Source organism: Globicephala melas, chromosome 17, assembly GCF_963455315.2.
Source record: "Globicephala melas chromosome 17, mGloMel1.2, whole genome shotgun sequence".
NCBI lineage: Eukaryota > Metazoa > Chordata > Mammalia > Artiodactyla > Delphinidae > Globicephala > Globicephala melas.
Window position 1 is genome coordinate 46688835 of NC_083330.1, and position 25881 is coordinate 46714715.

The following is a 25881-nucleotide window of genomic DNA, read 5'->3' on the forward strand; positions in this document are numbered from 1 at the left end:
GGAAGGACACTAGGAGAGTCCAGTGCGAGAAGTACATTAGCTTTATACAGATAAGTTGTCTAGAAAAGGCTTAGAAGGAGGAAGAAGCAGTTTAAATCACTTCACCTGAATAGGCCTAGGGCTCCTGAGATTAGAAATTTGATAAAGAGTTTAAGATAGAATCCAAAGAGAACTGTTCAAGCAGTATCCAGAAGTTGCAGAGAGAAAGCTGTTTTCATTTGGGACCAAGCGCAGTGCATAGTGGCTAGAACTGAGCTGAATCACCAACTGACGAGGCAGTGAATTTTGAGTAACAGTCTGTTAATCTTGGGTTTAATGAGTTAAGAAGCATCAAACTGGTTTAAGTAGCCAGACTGTACTCCTATCACTCTGGATAATTTATATCCTGAAATTTTTGCACTGCAGAACAAAGCCATGCTGAAATATAAGTGACTGACTGCCTGAGATGAGATAACAAGACTCAGAAAGGAGGGGAAATTAGAGACAAAAATTAATTAATTAATTAATTAAAAGAAAAGCCACAGTCCATATGACAGGTGATGATGCCAAAACTTACCAGTCAGGGAATTCTAGGAAGATACTCTCTGGGGGTTATTCTGATATATTTTTGTCCCAAGGTATAAAAAAGATTATTTTGGGGTATGAGATCTTTCTAGTTCCCTCCAAATCATGCCGTGTCTAGTCCTGAGAATGAACTGGAATGGGTCAAAATGTACCTTTTCCCCCAGCACGCACTGAAATCCAATGTGTGACTGCAGCATAGTGAAAAACGTTTTACATACATTTTCCTTCAAATCAGATTTTCCCTATGTCTGAGGTTAAACCAAAGAAACATATGTTCCAATTCTTTATTCTCTTTCTACCGCAATTGCTCCATTCTTCCCTACAGGTAGAGGTTCATGTAGCCATTTAGGTTTGGTGAGCAATGATATGTTTTTGATTACTTGTAATTCAAATGACTTTTAAATTATTTTGTTGGCGGTGTGATTAAACTCCAAACACATTTTTCTTAGAGCTCCTCTTCCCCAAAGACCAATTCTGTTTTAGCATAGAGGATTTTTGTAGCCTTGTTTTTAAAACAAAGCTGCTGATTGAGTCCAGTGGTTAACACAAGCAACACAAAATTTTGACTTTAGAATGTGGAAAAGGTTTGGAAGTTATTAAAAGGAAGTGACTTGGGTGGTAGAAACAGCTCTCTAAGTGAACAAAAGAAAACAGGGCATATGACACTGTGCTATCTCAGAAATGGGAGACCCATACCCGTGTCCAGTGTCAGTAAAAGATGGCATCTGGTTCAGAGACAGCCATCAGCCAGATAAGGCAAACCTGGGGATACTCTCCTGGGCTCTTATTTAGTGCCCTGCCCTCACTCACTGTGGTGGGAGAAAACCCCAAGGGGCAGTCAGACAAGGGAAAAAGAGATGGTCCATATTGCAGGTAATAAGATAAGAACTTCGTAAACATACCCTTGGCAGCAGAAGTGCAGGCAGAAATTGACATGTAAGCCTAAGGAAGCAAGTGGAGTGGGTAGGGGTGATGGATAAGGCTGTTTTTGAGAAGGGAACAGCCACATAGAAAAGCTGCTACACTTTGTCTTTCATCTCAACCGTTTCTCAGTCTTTTTAAAAATTATTTTGTTTATTTATTTATTTGGTTGTGTCGGGTCTTAGTTGCTGCTGCAAGTGGGCTCCTTAGTTGCGGCTCTCAGACTCCTTAGTTCCGGCATGTGAACTCTTAGTTGCGGCATGCATGTGGGATCTAGTTTCCTGACCAGGGATGGAACCCGGGCCCCCTGCATTGGGAGCGCAGAGTCTTAACCACTGCGCCACCAGAGAAGTCCCCACCGTTTCTCAGTCTTGATTTCACACTGCTTCCTCTACATCTTCCCATAATGGTACTAATAACTGCCAAGCCTCATGATAGGAAATTGTTGGAAAAAAGCCACACTATAGTTGATACCTAAAACCTTTCATCTCCAAGGCAAATTGAGAACTCCTGTACCCCTCCTGCCTCCTCCAATTTCCTTCCCAAACATAAACACATGTGTGCGCATGCTATTCAGGCTGTTTGTAGTCCTCTGTGACTTTTTTCCCCCACCATGGTTTCACTGATGTTCATCTGTAAATGTTTTCTGTCCTTATAGAATGGCCCTGTTCAGACACCATGTACTCTCCATTACGCATATATTGATACAGTCAGTGGATATTCATGGAGAAGAACCTGCAGGTGGGTGTGATCTCCCCCTGTGTCTGCAGCTCCCAGGGTTTCTAAACTCTCTCACTAGCCCACACTCAGCCTTTAACAATTCATTAAAAAATTAGTTGTAGCCTTCTTACCTGCTTGTGCTGCACCTGGAGTTTCTCCCTTTTGTGCTCTGCCACGAGTGAGCCTGTGTTCTTGACCTCTCTCTCCTTGGAAGTTTCTGTCTTTCTTTGGATTTCAATGTACTTTTTTTGCCCTGTGATATCAGCTGTTTGATGGGCTTAAGAAAAGGTATGATTATGTTGATTGACCTGCTTTTTCTTTTTATTAAGGTGGAAACAATATTCTTTTCAGCTCTCTCCATCCTAGATAGAAGTGGAATTATGTTTACTTTTAAATATATTTGATTTGGGCTGATGGCAAGATAAGCATGCAGATATTTCTAAGAAGTAGTTACAAATGTGAGACATAAGACATGAAAATTCAGGTGTCACCTATAGATGTGGTCATCAGAACTGATAGAATACATATTTTTTAAAAATTTATTTATTTTATTTTTTCATTTTTGGCTATGTTTGGTCCCCGTTGCTGCACGTGGGCCCTCTCCAGCTGTGGCAAGCGGGGGCTACTCTTCGTTGCAGTGCGTGGGCTTCTCATCGTGGTGGCTTCTCTTGTTGCAGAGCACGGGCTCTAGGCACGTGGGCCTCAGTATCTGTGGCTCATGGGCTCAGTAGTGGTGGCTCGCGGTCTCAGTAGTTGCGGCTTGCAGGCTCAGTAGCTCTGCGGCATGTGGGATCTTCTGGGACCAGGGCTTGAATCTGTGTCCCCTGCATTGGCAGGCGGATTCCCAGCCACTGCACCACCAGGGAAGCCCTAGAATAGATGTTATTTTAGGGGAAGAACAAACTGGAAAAAAAAGCTAATGGTTGGAGAGACAGAATGAAATCATTGAACTCACTGTAAAAAGAATAATGTTTTGTATATTTGATGGCAAGTGGATGGTTGAACAAAATAATAATTATACTTTATAGTCTGCCATTCCAGTTTTATATCTGGTTTCCTGCTATCTGAGCCTTTTAGTTAAGCAGAACTGTTCCTAGAAAATCATCTGAAAGTTTTTCCTCTCTTCTTTCACAGCTAGTTAATATTGATACATCCTGGCTTTATCAGCAAAGAAAGAAATCACTAATTCTTTTTTTTCAAATTTCATTAATTATTTAAAATGGTGCTGCTCCAAATAGCTAAAGACTAACAAGAAAAACTAATGGTGATTCATTCATTTCCTCTGCCAAGGGCTCATGATGGCAGCAGCATGAGGTTAATTCTGGAATCACAGGCTGCTTGCCTGAGAATTGTTAGTTTTACTGCTCTTCTCTTCTGGGTGGGGAGTTCCCACTGATTGCATATGCAGAATGATAGATAAGAATTAGGCTTTCTAATTGGGAGTTAGGTATTTTGAGCAAAATTAGGGATGATGTAGGTAGGGTGGATTAGGTTGAAATGACAAACCCCCAACAAAGCCCTTAAAATATACACACATACTAGATAACAAAGCCAGTATCCACCCTCAAGAACAAGGTAAATCACCAAAAATCTGCAATGTCCTACTAGTTTTCTGGCAATAGCAGCATAGTATGATAATTAAAGTAATTAAGGCTCTGGACTCTGAGTCTAAATACTGGTTGCATCACCCACTAGCTGTGTAACCTTGAAAAGTTATTTTGACCTCCCCAAGTTTCAGTTTCCTCTCATGTTATATAGGGGTTAATAAGCATAACAAACATGCATCAAATATATGCTATGTACAGTGTCTACTCACTTATTTTTTTATTTTGAGAGTGCATAGAATTCTTTATTTAGACAACAAAGTATATGTAAATATTTATTTTTGATTTAACAAACTGCAAGAAGGGTCAGAAAAAAGTATTCTGACTTAAACTCCAAAAGGGATAAAAAAGACGGAAAAGAGAGGGAAAGATAAATGGGACACAGTGAATAGGTTTAACACATGTAGCTGGAGTCCCAGGAGGTGAGAGAGAAGGGGGGAGAAGTTTATATTGCCAGACCCTTCTCTAAGCACTTTACAGATATAACCAATTTAATCCTCATAAAACCTCTATGAGGTAGGTACTCTTCTGGCCACATTCATTTTACAGAGGAGGAATCCGAGGCACTGATAAGTTAGGTAACTTGCCCAGGGCCACTTAGCTCCTAAGTAATGGAGCTGAGATGTAAACCCAAGCAGCCTGTTTTCACAGCCCACATTCTAAACCAGTCCAAACCTGAGGACATTATGTGTATTAACTCATGAAATGCTCACCCAAAAGCCCTATAAGATAAGTACTATCATTATCCTCATTCTCTGGGTGAGAGAGGTTAGGTAATTTGCCCAAGATGACACAGCCAGCTAATTGATGGGGCCAGGATACAATCCCAGGCAGATCTACCTCTAAAGCCCACCGTCAAAATCATCATGCAGTATCCCCTCTCAGTAACAGTACCTACATCATAGCGTTCTTGTTCTTGTGAGAATTAAATTAAGTATTTAAAGCACTTAGCCCATTGCCTGGCACACACTCAGATGTTATGCCTACTACTACCACTACTACTACTGTTACTGGTTACCCTCTGATGGCTTGTGGCACAAGGAGCAATTGCAGTGAGGCAGGAATAGCATCAATGTATAAGACCGTACCTGATATGACACCCTTGCTCTCTTGCTTTCTCTTCCTAAGAAGAGGGTCTTTGCTGGAGAATCTTTGTATCCCTCTTCATTTACCTCCAAGACCTAACTGCAATATAGCAGGTGACTGGATACCAGAAAAATTTTAGGAAAAGAGAAAGGGTCATAAATCTTTTGCTGGGAGTTTTTAAAATTTGATAGAATTCCAATCTATCTTAACTGACAGCAAGCTAACACAGAATACCACATCCCACTTCCCAAATGATGCCAAGGCATTTATAACAGCAAGAAGTTTTGTATAATCTTTACTCTGTGCCAAGTACTTTTCTAAGTGCATGTATGTTAATTTACATATTCCTCAGAAGAGCCTTATGCGGTGAGTGCTATTATTCTGTCCATTTTATAGAAGAGGTTCTCAAGACCATACAGTCGTTAAGTGGTAGAGCTGGAATTTGAACCCAGTTTGGCTACAGAATCCAGGCTCTTATGTTCCTCTTACATTGGTACTAGATTTAACTCTTCCCATATTACTGACTACTGACGTATCTTATAAAGGAAACAAAAGATTAAATATATAATTTAAAATACAAAGTAGGCATTTTTTATGAAGTTTTTGGGTCCTCCCAAATTAAGGATGCCTCCCATCTCTCTCCATTAAATTGCATTTTGATTCTTTTACCTATAATGCTTTCAACCTTTCACCAAAGGTGAGATTCTTGATTTGTTCTGGATCCATTTGGGTGGGCTTTCTTGGCTATGGAATGGATAGAGGTATCTTCTTTCATCCACAGCCAAGCCTGTGGAGATAATCAGATGGGAGGTGCTGGGATGTTGTCCTCCTCTGCTTTTTTTTTTTGGGGGGCTCGCCACTCGGCTTGTGGGATCTTAGTTCCACAGCAGTGAAAGCGCTGAGTCCTAACCACTGGACTGCCAGGGAATTACCACCCCACTGCCTTTTATTACTTTGCCTAGGGTAGAAATTGTTGGCATATACTAGCAACCAATGACAACCTCATTTCACCTTATTTGGGATCCTAAGAGATCAATTTCTCCTAATTTATTTATGAAGAAATATTTATAATACATATGTATTGTATTTATATAATAACATGATATAAATATCAATACATAATATATAATGCATATATTATTCTATATATATTATGTAGATTGTATATAATATAAAAATATGTGTATATATCTCAAAAGACCAAGCAGGGCTTCCCTGGTGGTGCAGTGGTTAAGAATCTGCCTGCCAATGCAGGGGACATGGGTTCGAGTCCTGGTCCGGGAAGATCCCACACGCCGAGGAGCAACTAAGCCTGTGTGCCACAACTACTAAGCCTGTGCTCTAGAGCCCGCAAACCACAACTACCGAGCCCGCGTGCCACAGCTACTGAAGCCTGCGTGCCTAGAGCCCGTGCTCCGCAACAAGAGAAGCCACCGTAATGAGAAGCCCGTGCACCGCAATGAAGAGTAGCCCCTGCTCACCACAACTAGAGAAAGCCCGTGCGCAGCAACGAAGACCCAATGCAGCCAAAAATAAATAAATAAAATAAATTTATTGAAAGAAAAAAGAAAGAAATGAAACCACGATAATGCCAATGAGAAAATGGATACATTTTTGAAAATACTTTTAGAAATGAGAGGGCCTTTAGTATGGTACAAAGTACAGACTACATAGCAAAAGAATGATAATAAAGTTGACAACATAAAAAATTGAAACAGCAATATGAGAAAAATGCACCGTAAAAATATTCAAAAGAAAAAAGGCAAACTGGAAAATATGTTCTCAACACATACGACAACAAAAGACCAATTTTCCTCATGTGCAATTAAGTTTAGAAATCAGTAAGAAAAAGACAAAAAAGGAGAAGCAAAGACATTTTGCAGTAACTCTCCACAAATGGCCAATAAACGTTTGTCATTCATAATTAAAGAAATAAGTATTAAAATAGCAGGAAGGTATTATTTTTCATCTATTAGACTGACAAAGATTAAAGAGAGTTGTAGTACCCAGTGCTGCTGAGGGTGTAGGGAAACAAGCATTCCTGCACAGTTGGTGGGAGAATAAGTTTGTGCAACCTTTGTTGGAAGACAGCATTGGCAATTATTTAAAAATGTAACAGGGAATTCCCTGGCCGTCCAGTGGTTAGGACTTGGTGCTTTTACTTCCCGGGGCCTGGGTTTGATCCCTGGTCAGGGAACTGAGATCCTGCAAGCTGAGAGGTGCAGGCAAAGAAAAAAAAAAAAGTAACATACATCTACCATTTGACCTAGGAATTTCTTTTCTACATACCCTTGCATGAGTACACAAAAATGTGCAAAAAAATGTTAATTGTAGCTTTGTTTGTAATAGCAAGAAAACTGGAAATAACTTTAATGCTCATCAATAGAGGGTTGGTTCAATAAATTATGGAGCTCTGCTATAAATGGAAAACTATGCAAAATATTAAGGATGATGGAATCATACAGTACTAATATGGAAAGGGTTCCAAGGTATATTTTTAATTAAAAATGCAAATTGGTAGAACAGTATGTAAATTATGATCTCATTTGCCTTAAGTACATGCATATGCATAGACATATTCTGAATGATTGGCTACCTCTCTAGAGTGGAACTGGGGATAGTGTGACTGGGGATAAAGAGGAAAACTTTTGAATTTTCTTTTGCCATGAGTATAGTTTATTTTTAAGAAGCTACTTAATATAAATACTAAAAACTTATACCACACCAATACTGTGTACATTTCTAAATTTGTACAAATTCCTAAAAATTTTTCCTAAATCATAATCTTCAAATTTAAATTTTAGTTTTCCTGTGAGTCAAAGCATTAAGAATAAACAAAGGCCCAACTCATTTTATACAACACTGGAGAAAAAGGGAGTTAAAAACATGGCCCCAAGTAGCTTATAACCTTCCTAGTAAAGCTTTAAAGAAAGAAATATTTCTTACTTGCCCTAACTCTAAGGAGAGAATGATTTCAGAAATAGGACGCATCCATGTTGTTACAGCCAGAGTAACTGAAAAAGGCCTCTTTCTGGCAGTGGGACTTGAACTGAACTTTGAAAATGAGACAATTAAGTGAACAGGGCAGCAGCAAGGTCCTTTCAGCAATACACTGGCACTTGCACAGTCAGTAAAGCAAGAATGGGCTTGGCATTGTGGGAGAAGTGCTTAGATAGATGTCCCTGTCTGAAACGAGTATATGTTTTAGGCGGTATTAGAAATTAAAATTTATACAAGGAGGGTGAATTTGGATGGTGGAGGGCTCTTATTTCTCCAAAAGAGAAGCTTGGCCTTGATACTCTAGGCAATGTAGATTCTTGAGAGGATGAATGGTGACATGATGGAAATAATTATTAGGAATATTAATCTGCTGGCCTTAATACAAGACAGATTGAAGTCTGGTGAAGTGGCAGTTGAGAAGGAAAGAAAAAAGTAAGAGTAGAGAAAATGGTTAAAGTAGAAAGAATTTAGTGACATTATAGATATAGGGGACTCAGTGGAGGAGTCAAAGGTAGTTCGCATTTCTTCTAGTCTACAAGCCTAGAAAAATTGATTAAAATGCTCTAGGCTCTAGTCTACAAGCCTAGAAAAATTGATTAAAATGTTAATTGGTTTATTGAAGCTAATGAGGACCATATTTCTCCATCCTTTATGTACCTCCTGGGTATAATTTCTTCCCTTCAAATTCAGGAATATATATAGATAAAGATTTTTTTTTCCTTCTGCCATTGTTTTCTCAGTTATATTTGTAAAGACCCAACCCACAATTCCCCCTGATTTCAATGCTATTTCTCTTTTGTTTTAACTCCTCTAAACTTTCCTCTAACTGAATTTTATATCTTCTTTTACTATCTCTCAATATTATTTCAACTCTATTAAATCTCATACTCCCAATTATTACTGCATATTTGAAGCCATTAGGGACTTATCTTTTGTACCAGCCTAGCACAGCATCAAGTGCAGTAGAAGGTAATCGTCAGGCACCATGGGGCTCTATAATTAAATTGATGGTGATGGTACTAGGCAATGATGTCCCCATGTCTTTAGTCTTGTTTTGCTGAGATTTTCCTCGCTATTTTTCTACCTCCTTCTCTTAGGGAAATTACATGAGTTAAGAGTGCTTAACTCATGCTTAAGAATGATCTTATAAACTTTGTAAAAATATGATGTGTCACGATGCTGTGTCACAACGCTTTTCTTGTAAAAGCTGAAACACAAAACCTCCTGAAGTTCTTTCAGTGAAAATTCTGGAAGGAAAATCTCTAGGAGGAGAAGCCAAGCAAATGACCCTAATTATTTCACCTCCATTTTCATCTTCCCTTGGGAAGATTTGTGCTGTCCCAATTTGAATTGTGCTGGGTACCAAACTCTGGTCCAAATGTGAACAATATTTCCTTCCTTGGTTCTCCTTAGGGCAGAATAAATAAGTGGTCATTTTGAAAACTTCACTAAATATTAAGATAGAACAAAAAATTAAAGGAAATAGCAAAAAAAAAAACCCACCTCAAGCATAAAAGATGTTTTTTTTTTTAATTTATTTTTTGTCTGTGTTGGGTCTTCGTTTCTGTGTGAGGGCTTTCTCTAGTTGCGGCAAGCGGGGGCCACTCTTCATCGCGGTGCGCGGGCCTCTCACTGTTGCGGCCTCTCTTGTTGCAGAGCACAGGCTCCCAGACGCGCAGGCTCAGTAGTTGTGGCTCACGGGCCTAGTTGCTCTGTGGCATGTGGGATTTTCCCAGACCAGGGCTCGAACCCGTGTCCCCTGCATCGGCAGGCAGATTCTCAACCACTCTGCCACCAGGGAAGCCCAAAAGATGTGCTTTTGATTATGAAATAATTATAACCATACAGAAACCTTAAAGGATTAGATCAATTTTGCAAGCACAGTTTCCTTGCCTTTCATCTCCCTGCCTCTATATGACAAGGCATCTCAGTACCATCACACGAGAGGTGTTTTCATCACATACTGACTCATTCATGGACTAAGGTTTAGGAGACTGGCTTAAATGTCTCAGATTAATTGGGGTGTTCTTACGCAGTTCAGGTTTCTAGCCTGAGGTATATACCTTATCCATAGTGGATTATCAGAATTATAATATCTAAATATATTATTATAATATCTAAACCTTTCTGGCTGAGGTTAACAGATTTGGCAACTTCTTGAGCATTCTGTGAGGAAGTGATCTAAAGGGTCATCATCATCATCATCATCATCACAAAGTGACTTAAATCATATCCCTATAACACATACACAGTAACAAAAGAATAGTCCTTTCATAGAAACACATGGGAATGAAGAAGGAAAAAACATCAGCAATCCTGTAGCAGAAAATTATGACCTCCTACACTCAGCATTAAAAAAGAGTTTAGGGGGCTTCCCTGGTGGTGCAGTGGTTGAGAGTCCGCCTGCCCATGCAGGGGACATGGGTTCGTGCCCGGTCCGGGAAGACCCCACATGCAGCGGAGCGGCTGGGCCTGTGAGCCATGGCCGCTGAGCCTGCGCGTCTGGAGCCTGTGCTCTGCAATGGGAGAGGCCACAACAGTGAGAGGCCCGCGTACCACACAAAAAAAAAGAGTTTAGTCATTTTTCTTCCTTTTCTAAAAAAGTAAAATTAAATTAAAAGGTAAATTAAAACTAAAATGAAGATGATCTAGGATTTGAAAATGTGAAGTGATGTTTTATCATTAACCAGATATATTTACTTTTTTTCAATACTTAGGTTAACAATAAAGGCTAAAAGCAAAAGGAAAAAAATAAAACCTCAGCATTTTAAATGAGGAAAATCACATTCCTATGCTTAGGTGTTTTTCTTTCAAGTGTCAGGATTTTAGAGTCAAAATATTTCCTATTAATTGCTGGTTTATTAGCAGGGCTTATTGATTTTTAATTAGATTTAATAAATATTCAGTGGTATAGAAAGCACTATGCTAGAGGATAAGTGAATAATAAGAATAAGGCATTACACATATCTTCAGGAGTTCAAAATTCAGTGGGGAAGACAGAACAATTATTGGAACCATTACCTAAAAATGTATTTTTTAAGGTTTGAGAAAGAGAAACTGCAGTAGTTATTTGCATACTTATTGTTTATTGAAACTGTTTTTAGAAATGAGTTTTTTTTTTCATAGCATGTTAATAATTCTCACCTCTATACTTTGCTGTGTTGTTCTGGTGAATCTGACTTTATATAAAGAGGCTTCATTTGATTTAGCATTATTAGGAGAATATTTAATAGAGAGAAAGAAAGCATTAATGATGTGCTAATGATCTCAATTTCTAAATAAAAGGTTGCCTCACAACTAGACAGCTGGATTTGCTTTCTTCTTTTGAAATGCAATGATTCAAGGAGAATTTTTCTAATTATTTCAGATCAGTCATATTTAAATTAAAAATGTAAATTAAAAGTTAAAATGCCAGCCAGCTGCAAATCTACAAGCAACAGTTGTACTGTGAAGCCTTTATTATTAGAGACATTAGATACACAAATTTCAAGTCATAACATTTCAATATAACGTACTGTGTGGTTTCCATTAATAAAATATTTTGTATAGAAATAGCAAAATATTTTTATACAAAGCAGTGGGTCTGTCATCACTTCCATTTGCAAAAGATGAAGACTGTCAATAATTAGTCCTGTTTGCAAGAGCATCTTGGGTTCTAATGGTTAGGGGAGCAATAGAGAGGTCAAGGGAGCAGTTATGAAGTAAATGAACAGAATATGTTTTCCCTGATACCACGTGAGGAGAAACACTTTGCGAGATCCAAAGGAAATAAGAAACTTGAATTGAGATTATCAAGGCTAAGAAAGCCGCTTGTGGAGGCGTAAATATAATCATCAAACAGAGCTATTAGAAAATCATATTGGCCTCAAATCTGAAAGTAGAAATGGGATTCCTATCACTCCCCTAATCCTATTTTGGGGAGCGACACTTCCTGAGTTATTTTACCCAGTGATCCATTACCTAGGTTGTTCCTCTCCCCCAGAATTGTTCTAAGAGCTGTGATACTCTTTTCTACCCACCCCACTTCTTTCAACCACTTAGTTCCACTTTCCAAATACATAGCACTGAATCCAACATTCAACTATTTTATCCCTCAGGGAGTGCTCTCTATATGTGCTTAGTGCTGAGTAGGAATATAGTGTCCCTGACTTCAGGAATTTATAATCTACTGAGAGAGGCAAGACATATACATAGTATAAAGCAAGTCAAAGCAGTGTTTATAGAAACTAACATCGTCAAAGAGATAGTCTTTAATTGGGCCTTAGGGATGGTGGAGTGGACATTCTTGGCTCCATAACCAATATTCATTATTTGCTTTCTCACTGTTAACAGCATTCAGACTTTAGCTTGGATAATGTCTTCTACCATAAGCTCAAGTATTTGGAGGGAACCTGATCCCACCTCAAGTTTCAGGGGGATTTGTGGTTGGTTTAATATAATCACTGGCACATTCCATTTCCCCTGGTCACATCATTGTTTGGTTGGGGCTGAGGATGGGGGATGGGAAGAGGAGACTGTGACCCAATCAAGGTGAATTTCAGGACTCTTACTTGGAATACTGGGAAGAATTTCTCTCTTCCTCAAACAACAGGATGCATGAATATGAAGCCTGGAACAACTAGAGCCATTGTTTTCCAGGTAGTAAGTCAGCCAGAGGGTCAAGGAAACATACAGACAAGGGCACTGCCAAGAGAACTGCAGAGAAACAGAGGTGGAGCCACTGGATCCAGCCAATCTAAAACCTGCCTTGGGACTTCCCTGGTGGTCCAGTGGTTAAGGCTCCGTGATCCCAATGCAGGGGGCCTGGGTTTGGTCCCTGGTCAGGGAACTAGATCCTGCATGCTACAACTAAAGATCCCGCATGCTGCAGCATGCTGCAATGAAGATCCTGTGTGCTGCAACTAAGACCCAGCACAGTCAAATAAATAAATATTAAACAAATAAAATAAAACCTGCCTTGCCACCAGGCCAAACATTTCCTTATTGTTTAACCTAGTTTAAGGTTTTTGTTTGTCCGTTTGTTTTACATATAGCTGAAAGCCTTTTGATTTCAAAGAAGTAGACAAAAGAGGCTGACGTGTTCCAGGCATAAGTGGCATTGAAGAGATGCAAATAAGCCAGAAAGCCCTTGAAGATAAAGAGTAGACCAACATGTTTGGGAGGGAGGGTCTATAGAATGTAACAGTAAAGACAAGTGTAAAAAAAATGGTTCAGAGGTAGATGCAGAAAAAGTTAAAACTCTGGCTACAGATTTTGGACTTGTTTTGTAGGCAGGATGAGTTGTTGGATTTTGATTGGGTAATGTAAGAATAATAAACATTTATTGAGCACTTAACAATGTGCCAGGCATATATATGTATTACCTCATTTAATTTTGAGCTCTTTAATGAGGTGCTGTTTCCCTGTTCAACAGATGAGGAACATGCTTTGTAACATGGTTGATAAGTGGCAGAGCTGAGGTTAGAATCCTTGCATTCTGACCTTAGAGCTGGCACTCTGAACTGTTGCTTTACTCTGCCTCCTACATGTCATAGTAAAAGGGGTGTTTTTAAAGGTTGATCTGATAGCAGTGTACTGAATGATTTGGAGGGGAAAAGTAGAAGAGACTGAAGCAAGGGGAAATAGTTCTGGCACAAAATTTTAGAACTGAAGAGAACATAGTGACAACCTTGTCCTGTCCATTTTATCTTTTTAATTTTTGGCCATACCACATACATGCCGTGCAGGATCTTATTTCCTGGACCAGGGATGGAACCTGCGCCCACTGCATTGGAAGAGCAGAGTCTTAACCACTGGACCGCCAGGGAAGTCCTAGCCCTATTCATTTTATAGAGGAGTTTGGGGCTCAAAGATTGTGATACCTAGAAGGACATAACTAATTGGTGGTATACAGAGTCCAAGTCCAGTGATCTTTCTCCGACTAGGATATTGCAATTATTTGAGTGGGATGTGATAATAACCTAGGTTAGAGTGGTGGCAATGAGAATAGTTTATGGGATATCTCTGAGATATGATAAAGAAATAATTGATAGTATGCAGGGGCTGATTACATATAAGAAAAAACATAAGGACTAATTACAGATGTTTTCGACATTCCTGCCACAGAAGATTTGGGGCTGGGGGGTGGGAGTGGGAATAATGATTCCAATGGCAGAAAAATAGAAGTTGGAAAAGGAACTTTTTGTTGTTGCTGGGGAAGGGATAGTGGATAAATTCTGTTTTAGGCATATTAAGTTTGAGGTGGTAGTGGAATCCTCAAGTATAAATACTTCATAGACAGCTGAGAATGAAGAAGTGAAATGAGAGACAGTTTTAGATATTAGTTTCATTGAGGTAGACGTTGAAACCAAAATTTTGTCATTAAACATCAAGTGAGAGTAAAACAAAGTGTGGGCATTATTGTTACTATTATTATTATTTTTAATCTCCTGCATTCACCTAGGGTCCTTTTAGTTACTTGAAAAAAACATTAGGGGAATAAACTTTCAGTTATTTTGATAAAACTTTTGAAATGTTTCTACTGGATTTGAATAAAAATCTTCCAATCAACAGTGGAGAAAGGTAAGCAATAACTTGCTTAAGGTTGTACCTTATCATGGTCATCAATTCAATACGTATTTGTATATTAGAAACTCTATTTATAAGGTAATTAATTCCTATGTGTGTATATTTTAACTTAGGTGGCCAAAGTCATTCCACTTTACTTTTGGTACTGCTTGCATTTTATGAAAGATTCTCATTTATAGTTTTAGAGTAAAATCTGAATATATCCCAATTATCCTTATACCATCAATTCTTTTTGAACCTATTTCCCTCACTTTTTGTGGCTGCAGTAAAAAGTAAAATTACCTTCATGCCACCATTTTCTTCCTCATGCTTTTTCTAATGTGATTTTTATCTGTGAACCTGAAACATCATTTGCTCATTTTCACATTTCACAGTGTTTTATCAAGAAAAAATGGCTTGGAATGTAAGGATTTAAAAAAAATAAGTTGATATAAATGAGAACTAAAAAATTATCTTCTTTTTCTGCTGACATTGTAAATATTATGGTTATTTCCCCAACATCTATTTCAGTCTTCCCCTTTTATGTGGCAACCACGTGGTTTGGGTAGGCCAAGCCTCTTGCTACGATGATGGATTCAGGTTAGTCACAGCTAAGTTAGCAGAGCATGGACTGCCCTGGCCCCAGGGATGAATGAGAAGTGCTCTAATCAGTGCACAGTTTAGAACTTCTGTTGAAGGGATATGGGAGCAGACTAGCTTAGGTATGAAGAGGCCCTGATTATTTTTGTCAGCCATATTATGTCAGTGAAAGTAATCATTGTTAAAATAAAGTCAACACCATGTACAGATTTAGAATGAAACTGAGTCCTTGATAAAACATAGCTAGACTGCTAGACCCATCAATTCTGAAACCTTATCCACTTCTGGATTTTCTAGGTAAACGAGCCAATAACTTTCCTTATTTGTCAGTTTGTGTCGAATTTTTCTGTATATATCACTGAAAGCATCCCATGAGGTAAAGCATTCTTTCTCTGTTGGTAAGCTTACTGTTGTTATGGGGAAAAGTCCTGGAATAGACTCTTTCTTTAAACCTCTATACTCAGTTTTTTATTCTTGACTAAACTACTCATGACAATTGCACAAGGCTTTAAAATTGAACCTTATTTACTTATTGCTTACATATGGGGAATAATGTATCTTTTATCAGTCTCACAGACTTACTTAAAAATGAGCTCATTTTCTCAAGGGTGTTATGATCTTGAGACGTCTTCTTGGATTTTCAAACCTTGGTGTTGTTTCTCAAAAGAAAACAATGTTGTTGAGTCTGCCAAGATCTCCTCACCTTCAAACATTCCTGTTTCTTTCTTTCTTTTTAAGTGTCTTTTCAGATCTTCTGCCCATTTTTATTATTTTTTTCAATTTGAATTTCTTTAAAAAAATTAATTAATATTTTATTTTTGGCTGCGTTGGGTCTTCATTGCTGCACGCAGTCTTTCTCTAGTTGCGGCGAGCAGGGGCTACTCTGTTGTGGTGTGTGGGCTTCTCATTGTGGTGGCTTCTCTTCTCTAGGTGCGTGGGCTTCAGTAGTTGTGGCAGATGGGTTCAGTAGTTGTGGCTCGCGGGCTCTAGAGCACAGGCTCAGTAGTTATGGCACAGGGGATTTGTTGCTCTGTGGCATGTGGGATCTTCCCGGACCAGGAATCAAACCCGTGTTCCTTGTATTGGCAGGCGGATTCTTAACCATTCTGCAACTAGGGAAGTCCTGTTCCCATTTCTTAATTCATTGTCACACTTAAAAAAAAAATACTAAACTATCTTACAAATAAACAAAGAATAAAGATAATGGAATGTTTTTCCTAATGTTGACTCCTTGCAATACAGATGCCTAGATGAGCCTCTATTAGTGCTGTCCAATAGATATTTCTTCTGAGATGAAAATGTTCTATATTGATGCTGTGCAAAATGGTAGACATTAGCCACATACAGTTATTGAGCACTTGAAATGTGACTAGTGTAACTGAAGAACTGAATTAAAAAAATTTTTTTATTGAAATATAGTTGATTTACAACATTGTGTTAGTTTCAGGTGTACAGCAAAGTGATTCCGTTATATATATATATATATATATATATACAGATAGATACAGATATCCTTTTTTTGATTCTTTTTCATTATAGGTTATTACAAGATATTGAGTATAGTTCCCTGTGCTATAGTAGGTGCTTGTTGGTTAGCTATTTTATATATAGTAGTGTGTATATTTTAATCCTAAACTCCTAATTTATCCCTTCCCCCCTTTCCCCTCTGGTAACCATAAGTTTGTTTTCAATGTCAGTAAGTCTGTTTCTGTTTTATAAATAAGTTAATTTGTATTATTCTTTTTAGATTCCACGTATAAGCAGATATGATATTTGTCTTTCTTTGTCTGACTTACTTCACTTAGTATGATAATTTCTAGGTCCATCCATGTTGCTGCAGATGGCATTATTTCATTCTTTTTTTATGGCCAAATAATACTGCATTGTGTATATATACCACATATTCTTTATCCATGCATCTGTTGATGGACATTTAGGTTGTTTCCATGTCTTGGCTGTTGTAAACAGTGCTGCTGTGAACATTGGGGTGCATGTATCTTTTCGAATTTTAGTTTTCTCCAGATATATGCCCAGGAGTGGGATCGCTGGATCATATGAAGAACTTATTTTTTCTTTTTTGGTTGTGCCATGTGGCATGCAGGATCTTAGTTCCCCAACCAGGGATTGAACCCATGCCCTCTGCATTGGGAGCATGGAGTCTTAACCACTGGACTGCCAGGGAAGTCCCCAAGAATTGAATTTTTAATGTTACTTAATTTTAGGTAATTTAGTAATAAATTAATATAAATTTAAATTTACTAGCCACCTGTGGCTAGTGTGGCTATGGCTAGTGGCTACCATATCAGACAACACAGCTCTAGATCAACCTTAGACTATTACAGAGTTAAATAGAAAAAAATGGCAGAAGATTGTTGTAGCCAAACAAGTGTAGTTTTTTTGGCTGCGCTGCATGGCTTGTGGGATCTTAGTTCCCTGACCAGGGGTCGAACCCATGCCCCCTGCAGTGAAAGCACAGAGTCCTAACCACTGGACTGCCAGGGAATTCCCCAAACAAGTGTACTTTTACAGTCTTTTCTTATCTTTGGGATGAAGCTCAACATTGATTTAACGAGATTTTATTCATTTAAATCAAATTAAGTGATAGAAATTCCCTGGCAGTCCAGTGGTTAGGACTCGGTGCTTTCACTGCCATGGGCTCCGGTTTGATCCCTGGTTGGGAAATTGAGATCCCGTAAGCCATGCAGTGCAGCGAAACAAAACAAAACAAACAGACAAAACAAAAACAAAAAACCCAAACACCAAATTAAATGAGTTTACTGGATTCTTTTGTGGACTCTTCTCTCTCCCTCACCTGTCCCAGCTGATTGGTCACTAAGTCCTATTCTTCCTACATCTTCAGAATATCTTAAAGATATCACCTCCTTTCCATCTGCATTACCACTGTTCAGGTCCTATCTGACCTTTATTATCTTAACAGCTTCTCAATTTTTCTTTTTACTACCATGCTTGTTTCTCTCCATTTCACTTCCTACCTTTTTATAGAGTAACCTTTCCTAAAAACAATCTCACCATATCACTTCCATTCTTTAGAATACACTTCACACTTAAAATGTGGTCCATGGATCAGCAGTATAGGAGGCATTGCCTGGAGCTCATTGGAAATGCAGAATCTCAGTCTCCAGCCAAACTAACTGAATCAGAATCTGTATTTTAATGAAATATACAAAGGTGATTTTTATGCATATTCAAGTTTGAGAAGCACTGTTATAGGATGAAGTCCAAACTCTTTAACATATCATAGAGGTTCTGGTCTAGCTCAGTTTCTGGCATCATCTCCAGCAACTGCCCCTTTCCAATCTCTTAAAACCCATATTCAATGTTGTACAAAATAATTTGTAATTCTGAGTATTCACCTTTGTTCCACTTCCTAAAAAACTTTTTTGCCCTGATCTTCAATACCCATTTGAAAATTTTCTTTCTATGGTTTCTCATAAGAGTTAGGTGTATCTTCTTTGTACTCTACAGAATTTTATAGATACCTCTCTTACAGCATGTATCAAATGGATTCTGAGTACTTGTGTGTCTCTCATACTACACTGTGAACTTTTTGATGTAGACATTATTTTTCATATAGTCATGCTGTTCTCAATAGTTCCCGATCCATGCTTGCTGTTTGAATGATATGTTTCGGAAGAGAGTATTAGATAACGGCAGTATTTCATACAATGGCTACATTCAAAAGGAAGAAAGAATCCTTATAGAGGATTTTTATTTTACAAGAGGAAAACTGAAGCCCCCAAAGTTGAATGACTTTCTCCAAGTTATTGGCATGGTGACATTCTTCTCTGCATATACTAGGCACCCCACAAAGTATCCAGCCAATAAATATGATAAACTTATTTTTCTCTCTCTGGTTTTTGGATGAACTAAATTTCCCTTGACTAAGTAAGGTAAAGACTCTAATAAACTTGGATTATTCTCTATCTCTTCTGCTTATCTTTTCCTCACCTTTCCCTTGTGGGAAATGACAGGACTCTTTTCTATCTCCTCTTCTCTTTAGTGTTATATGATGCTAATCAGAAAGATAGTGAAGTAATTAGGGATACAGTACCATCAGTACACAGCTGATAGTAAGCTTTGCATCTCCTTTCATCAGATCTAAGATGCGGTTTCTTGAATTTCACAGTGTCTGGCGGAGTAAAGGACATGGATGAAAGCAGTTGGATCAGGCACCATCTTGATAAGACCAAAGCAATCCTCATAGGTAGAGGGAGACATTTGAAGTATACAGCAGTCAGTTTACATTGCAAAGGATAAACCCACCCCTTGTCTCTGAAAGCCACAGTATTGTGGGAAATCTTGGATTACAGGCTATTCCTACATGATTAGATTTTGGCCAGATTTCTACAGTCCCTTCCTACATGCTATCAAATAAAAACCATTATCTTTTCTTCTAGTTGGGAAGCCTCCTTTGACTTTATCTTCTTGCACTGTATTTCAGCCTATGTTGATGACTTGTATATCAATTATTTATTATGCTTGGCTTACAAATCCTAGGCAGTTTGATTCATTTTGCCATGATTCTTTGTTAAAAGATGGGCTCTGTTTTCCTGGTATTCCTTTTAGCTATTTCTGGATTCCAGCTGGGGTAAAAATCTTGTCCTAGGGGAGAATATAACTTAATTAGAGTGATTTACTTTTTAAAAATATACTCTTTTGTAATGGAGAACTCACTAACTATATTTCAACCAAATTTATTAAATGTCTACCATATAGTGTGTTAATTACAGGATGGTTATGACATAGACCTTTCTTCTGGGAAATACTGTTTGAATTTTATAGAAATTTTTATACCCATTACGTATTGTACACCTGAGCCTAATTCATATTACACTAAGTATAGCATGACTGTAAAATTTGAGGTGCAAACTGGGATACTTTGAAAGGAGTTGCAACTAATAATTACACCTGATCAACAGATTAAACAAGGACTGTCCTGGGCAAACTGGGATAGTGTCAGGCAAACTGGGATAATGTCAGGCAAACTGGAACATTAACAAAACATTTGTTTCTGTTATAGTATTTTTTTTTGCATTTTAAGTATTATAGTTATTAGGGAGCATGTTGGGTTAAATATAACTATTTTATGATGCCTATTACACGCCAGACACTACAGTGAAGTATACTCAGATTTTAGTCAGGGAAACAGAATATATACGTATAGCTATATTAAACAATTGTGTATAGTGGCATGAATACTGGATAGAAAGTCAGGATACCTAGATTGAAAATTTGCCTTGAAATTGAATCTCTTCCTTTGGTCGAATCACTAAACCTCTCAGGCTGTCTTCTTACTTATAAAATGGAATGATACTTATTCTTTGTAGGATGGTGTGAGAAGGTGGTAAAAAAATGTGAAAGCAGCTAACATACTATCTATCCAACAAATAATGAATGCTTGACAATGAATGTCGACTTTGTTGATTTTCTTGTTTAATGAAAGGCAGCTAGAGTGGAAGTTAGAGACTCTTTTTTTCTTTCCAAAAACTTTTATTACAAAGAATTTTTTTTTTTTTTTTTTTTTTTTTTTTGCGTTATGTGGGCCTCTCACTGTCGTGGCCTCTCTCGTTGCGGAGCACAGGCTCCGGACGTGCTGGCTCAGCGGCCATGGCTTATGGGCCTAGCCGCTCCGCGGCATGTGGGATCTTCCCGGACCGGGGCACGAACCCGTGTCCCCTGCATCGGCAGGTGGACTCTCAACCACTGCGCCACCAGGGAAGCCCTACAAAGAATTTTTTACTATCATCTTCCACGGCCAATTTCGCCCCATGCACACCCCGATCCATATTATTTTGAAGCAAACTCAGATATCACATAATTTCATCTATAGGTATTTTAGTATGTATCACTAAGGATTCTTTACTGTTTTAAAACATCATCACAATATCATTATTAACCAAAGAAGCAACAATAATTCCCCATTATCATCAGGTACCTAGTTACTGTCCAAATTTTCAGTTCTCTTATAAAGGATTCTTTACTCTTTTTTTTTTAAAATCAAGGTCCAAATGAGGTCCACAAATCCTTGCACTTTGTTGATGTCTTTTAAGTTCCATTTAAAATATAGATTCCCCCCTCCATCTCTTTTTAATTTTTTTTCCTTGCAATATATTTGCTGAAAAAACTGGGTTTTAGGGAATTCCCTGGTGGTCCAGTTGTTAGGACTCTGCACTTCCGCTGCTGGGGGCCCAGGTTTGATTCCCTGGTCGGGGAACTAGGATCCCGCAGGTCGTGCAGCACGGCCAAAAAAAAAAAAGAAAGAAAAAAGAAAAAAAGCAACAGTTTGAAAAAAACAAAAAAAACCCAAAAAAAACAACAGTTGGGTTTTGCCCTGTAAAATATTCTATAGAGTGTTCCACAGATTGCAATCCCATAGTGCAGTTTAATCATGTAATAAATTTTATTTGCTATTAATACAAGTCTTGTTCAAGTAAGCTCTGTCATTAACATGCACATTTGTATGGCTTGTATGGTATCTCATATATTGGGTCTACTTGCAATTTTCAAAGATTCCTATGGTATTCCTACAATGAGCCTGAGTGGGATAGAAGCACTGTGTTTAAGAGAGCAGAGACTAGAATTGAGACACTTCATTGTGAATTCTGGTTCCACCACTCACTAGTTGTCTGAAGTAAGCCTCCCTTTTTAGGTTTCTAAAATGGGGTTAATATCTCAGTGGGTCATTGTTAGGATTAGGTAAGTGAAGCGCTTAGCATGCTATCTGACACACAGAATGGCTCTTAAGTGTTATAAATATTTTTTACAATGAGGATAGTAAAATTTGGCCTTGAATTTACAATGAAGTTGGGGAGATGGAACGGATACAAAAATTAAATAAGTATAAATAAATATAGTCAAAGTGGTCATGGAAACTGAGACTTAAAATGGAACTTGATGGAGGAATAGCTCTGAGAAGAGAGTTTTATTATATACCTGCTACTCTGCATGATGCTGTAAGCCCAGTTGTTCAGTCCTCACAACCACACTATGAGGGAACATTTCTTACCAGGTCATGCGTGAGAAGTCTGAGGCTCCAGGAGGTCACTATCTTGTTCCAGGTCACCAGTTAGTGGGGGACCATGGTGTAGTTTCATACGTTCCTCTGTTCTCAGTATTTCCTGTAAATTGGTAGTTGGATCTAGAAGATGTTGTGAATTCAGGATTGATTTTTTTTTTTTTTTTTGCCAGACAACTTCACAGGTTGTATAGTTTTTCCATCAGGAAGCACATAATGCCTGGTTGATTATCTTTTATGATGTTAACAGCTGTTGCTATTTAATTGATATTAAATGCCTAGATGTATTTTTTCATAAGGGTTTTATATTTATTTCTGATCTTATAAAATTCATTTGTTTTTTTTACTTCTGAAAATGGTCAGCATTGTAATTAAGATGAAGATATAATTAAGAGAATATTTATATCAGTTACGCCTATATGTCCCAACCTCCAATACTGTCCTATTTCACTTTAAAGATGTGCTCATTGATTGCTAGGAGGGAATAAAAATAGAAATAACTTTATAATGCTATAAGTGAAAGATGATTAGAATATGATTTTCCCAGACCTTTTTAATATAAATGGCTCTATGGGTTTTATGACATAATAATTAAGTAATAACCTCCTATATTGCTAGATACACAAAAAGTAATTAATAAAACTTATCTACACTAACATCCTTGAAATTTTTCATTACTTCTTGGCTTCAAATACCAATAATTAAACTGTACTAATCTGTAGCTTCTTTTCTAGGAACAAACAATGTATTCTTTCTCTGATGCTGTGCTCTTTTGTTAATCACCAATTTAATATTCTTATTTTTATTTAAAATTACAGTATGGTCCTATAGTCACAGTTAAGCCCTTTGAGTTACTTTTCCAATAATGCTGATTAATTTTTGATGAACCAGTCATATCCTTCCACCCAGCTCCTCGTCAAGAAATAACATGTTGTCATCTGACAACTGGCAAAGATTAACAGTCAGCTGTGGCCACTGCACTGACTGACTCACCCAGGAATTTAAACCATGACCTTGGCCTCATTATCATGCTGTTATAATCTACTGAGCAAAATAGCCAGAAAAATAAATTCTGAAGACAGGAAGTAAAAAATTCTATTTGTATCTCCAAACCTAAACCACTGCACATCTGTGTCCTTTCAGCGATTCTCTTAGCAGGTGTTTTGGAAATGGATGAAGAATTGAAGGCAGGATATTCTCCTGAAAATCAAAGCTGATCATGTCAGTTCTCTGGCTACAGAAACCGCCACTGCCTGCCGAATGCCTATAGGACAAGTTCAAATTCTTCAGCAGAGCATATAAGGTTGTAGCATAATCTTGCCACAGCCTATTTTCCTAGCTTTATCTCTTGCTGCAACTCCCTGCTTCCCTCTCTTCATACTCCAGTAACAGTGATTTTTCTCATTGTTTTGTGACTGCTCATGTAATTGTGCATATATTCATCGAGTCTTTGTAATATATGAGACAGTTTGATAGGCCCTAGGGAAACTGGAGTGAAAGTCATATTCCTTGCCCTTAAAGAATTCATGGTCTAGTTGAGGAGGCAGACAGGGAAATAAATGGCTCCAACAGTGTGTGACAAGTGCTATCTGTGAGCAGGGTATGTGCAGTGCTAAGAGATCCTGGAGCAAACAGGAGGAAGGAAGAAAAAAGGGAGGCATGAGCACATGGTGGAGAAGACAAAGAACTTAACTGACAGAGAGGGAGGTTATGGGAGAGGGGGTAGAAAGGGTGGTCCTAGTTGAGGGAATAGAAAGTCCCAAAGACGAGAAAGTACATATTCAGTAAAGTGCAAGTCAGTTGTCACGGCTGAAGAGGGGTGCACGTTCGTAGGCTGGGTTGGAGATAAGGCTACAGAGGTAGGCAGTAGCTGAATCCTAAAGGAACCTCTATTTACCTTGACAAAGAGTTTACATCTTACTTCTCTGCACCTGTGTTTCCCTCTTTCGAGGCCGCTTTTTCCTTTTCGCCCACCCAACTTAAACCAGTCATGGCAAATTCTCTCCCCAGAAATTCATTCAACAAGTATTTGTTGGAATACTTACTATATGCCATGTATTGTTCTAGGTGCTTGAGATACATGAGTAAAAATCCTACTCTGTCCCTGTGCTTATATTCTAGTAGGGGAAGTTAAAGGTTAATGATAAACGTAATAAGCTGGGATATTATTCAACTTAGAGTAAAAGTAAAGTTGGAGAGTGGCAAGTGTTATGGGAAAAAGAAAAAGTAGGTTAAGGTAAAGGAGACTGGAGTGACCGGGGGGCAGGTTGGGCAGGCTAGAGTATTAAATAGGATGGATAACTAAGCAGAAATATGCAGGAGAAGAGGAGTCAGCCAAGTGGATATCTTGGTGAATAGTGTTTTGGGCAGAAGGAACAGCTAGAGGAAAGCCTACAAGGGAGTAGTAGATGAGGTCAGAGAGGTTATGTGGGACTTGCAGGCCATTTAATGAGTTTAGTTCTGACGCAGTCAAGTGGGGAGCCACCACAGGGTTATGATCAGTGTAGTGATGTGGTCTGACTACCATTTTAGGAGGCTTTCTCTTTATGCTGTGTTGAAAAAAGACTGTAAAGCCACAAGGATAGAAGCAGGGAGATCTACTAGGAGAAAGTGAGATGATTCCAAGCATTGTGAGGCAGCCAGATCTCTTCGCAGAGTACTGACTCCTCAGTAAATTCTAGTGATTATTTCAGTTTATGATTTTAGTTTAGATATGCCTCCTATAAATTATTTAGTAGATTACAAGTAATTAGCCCTTACTCACATGTAAAAATGGAAGTCCACAGGCTTACAGTCTTCACAAACTTATGCTTCTATAGGAACTGAAGAAAGGGCTTACATTTTGGAGTTAGTCTGTGGCCTGTCAAGAAGACCTTGAGAACTCAGTGAAGGATGAAGATGAAGATGGCTAGTTACTTCTAAAGGTAAATAAGAACAATGCACTTTCAACTCAACTTCAAATGTGTTCATATATTTGAGGGACATGCCCAAGTAAAACATAATGCCATACAAGATATAATGAGATGTGATAAAACATTTTAGGTAAAACACTAAACTGGAACAGAGAAAACAAAACACTTCTAAGATCCATATTGTAGTAAAATCGAGAGACCTTTGGAAGGTATTTCAGTTCTCAGCAGAGCAATCTTACTTTAAATTGGGCCTACTACTTTGAAAAGTAGCCCATTTGAAATTCTATAGGATTCTATCTGTATGTTATATAAATACTGTGACAAATTTTTATTTTGAAAAGGTGTATGAGTCAGGATGGAAGATGATTTTAAGATGCTTCCACTGCTAAGGATTCCCTTTTTTAAAAAATTAATTAATTAATTAATTATTTTTGGCTGTGTTGGGTCTTTGTTTCTGTGCGTGGGCTTTCTCTAGTTGTGGCAAGTGGGGGCCACTCTTCATCGCGGTGCGCGGGCCTCTCACTGTCGCGGCCTCTCTTGTTGCCGAGCACAAGCTCCAGACGCGCAGGCTCAGTAGTTGTGGCTCACGGGCCTAGTTGCTCCACGGCATGTGGGATCCTCCCAGACCAGGGCTCGAACCCAAGCCCCCAGCATTGGCAGGCAGACTCCTAACCACTGTGCCACCAGGGAAGCCCTAAGGATTCCCTTTAATAGGAAAAACACATGTAGTTGTTTGTAGTAAAGAAATGTAAAAAGGAAACACACTTCTGCTTTATTAAATCCTGTAAGAAGTCAGGTGTCCCAGTGATACCAGCTCATGCACACTGAGTTTTATATGCTAGCACTGTCTCCAGGGAGGTAAGAGGCAGTGTGGGTTCTGAGAGACAGCTGC

General features: G+C 38.4%; 1 long non-coding RNA gene across 1 annotated transcript; it reads right to left on the minus strand.

Moving 5' to 3' along the window:
• Window positions 1-2697: 2697 nt before the first annotated feature.
• On the minus strand, window positions 2698-8607 carry LOC132593786 (uncharacterized). The gene is made up of 3 exons (XR_009559628.1): window positions 5565-8607; window positions 4898-5012; window positions 2698-3075 (listed from the first exon to the last, which is right to left on the minus strand). It is a non-coding gene; the product is annotated as an uncharacterized lncRNA (long non-coding RNA).
• Between the last annotated feature and the right edge of the window lie 17274 nt (window positions 8608-25881).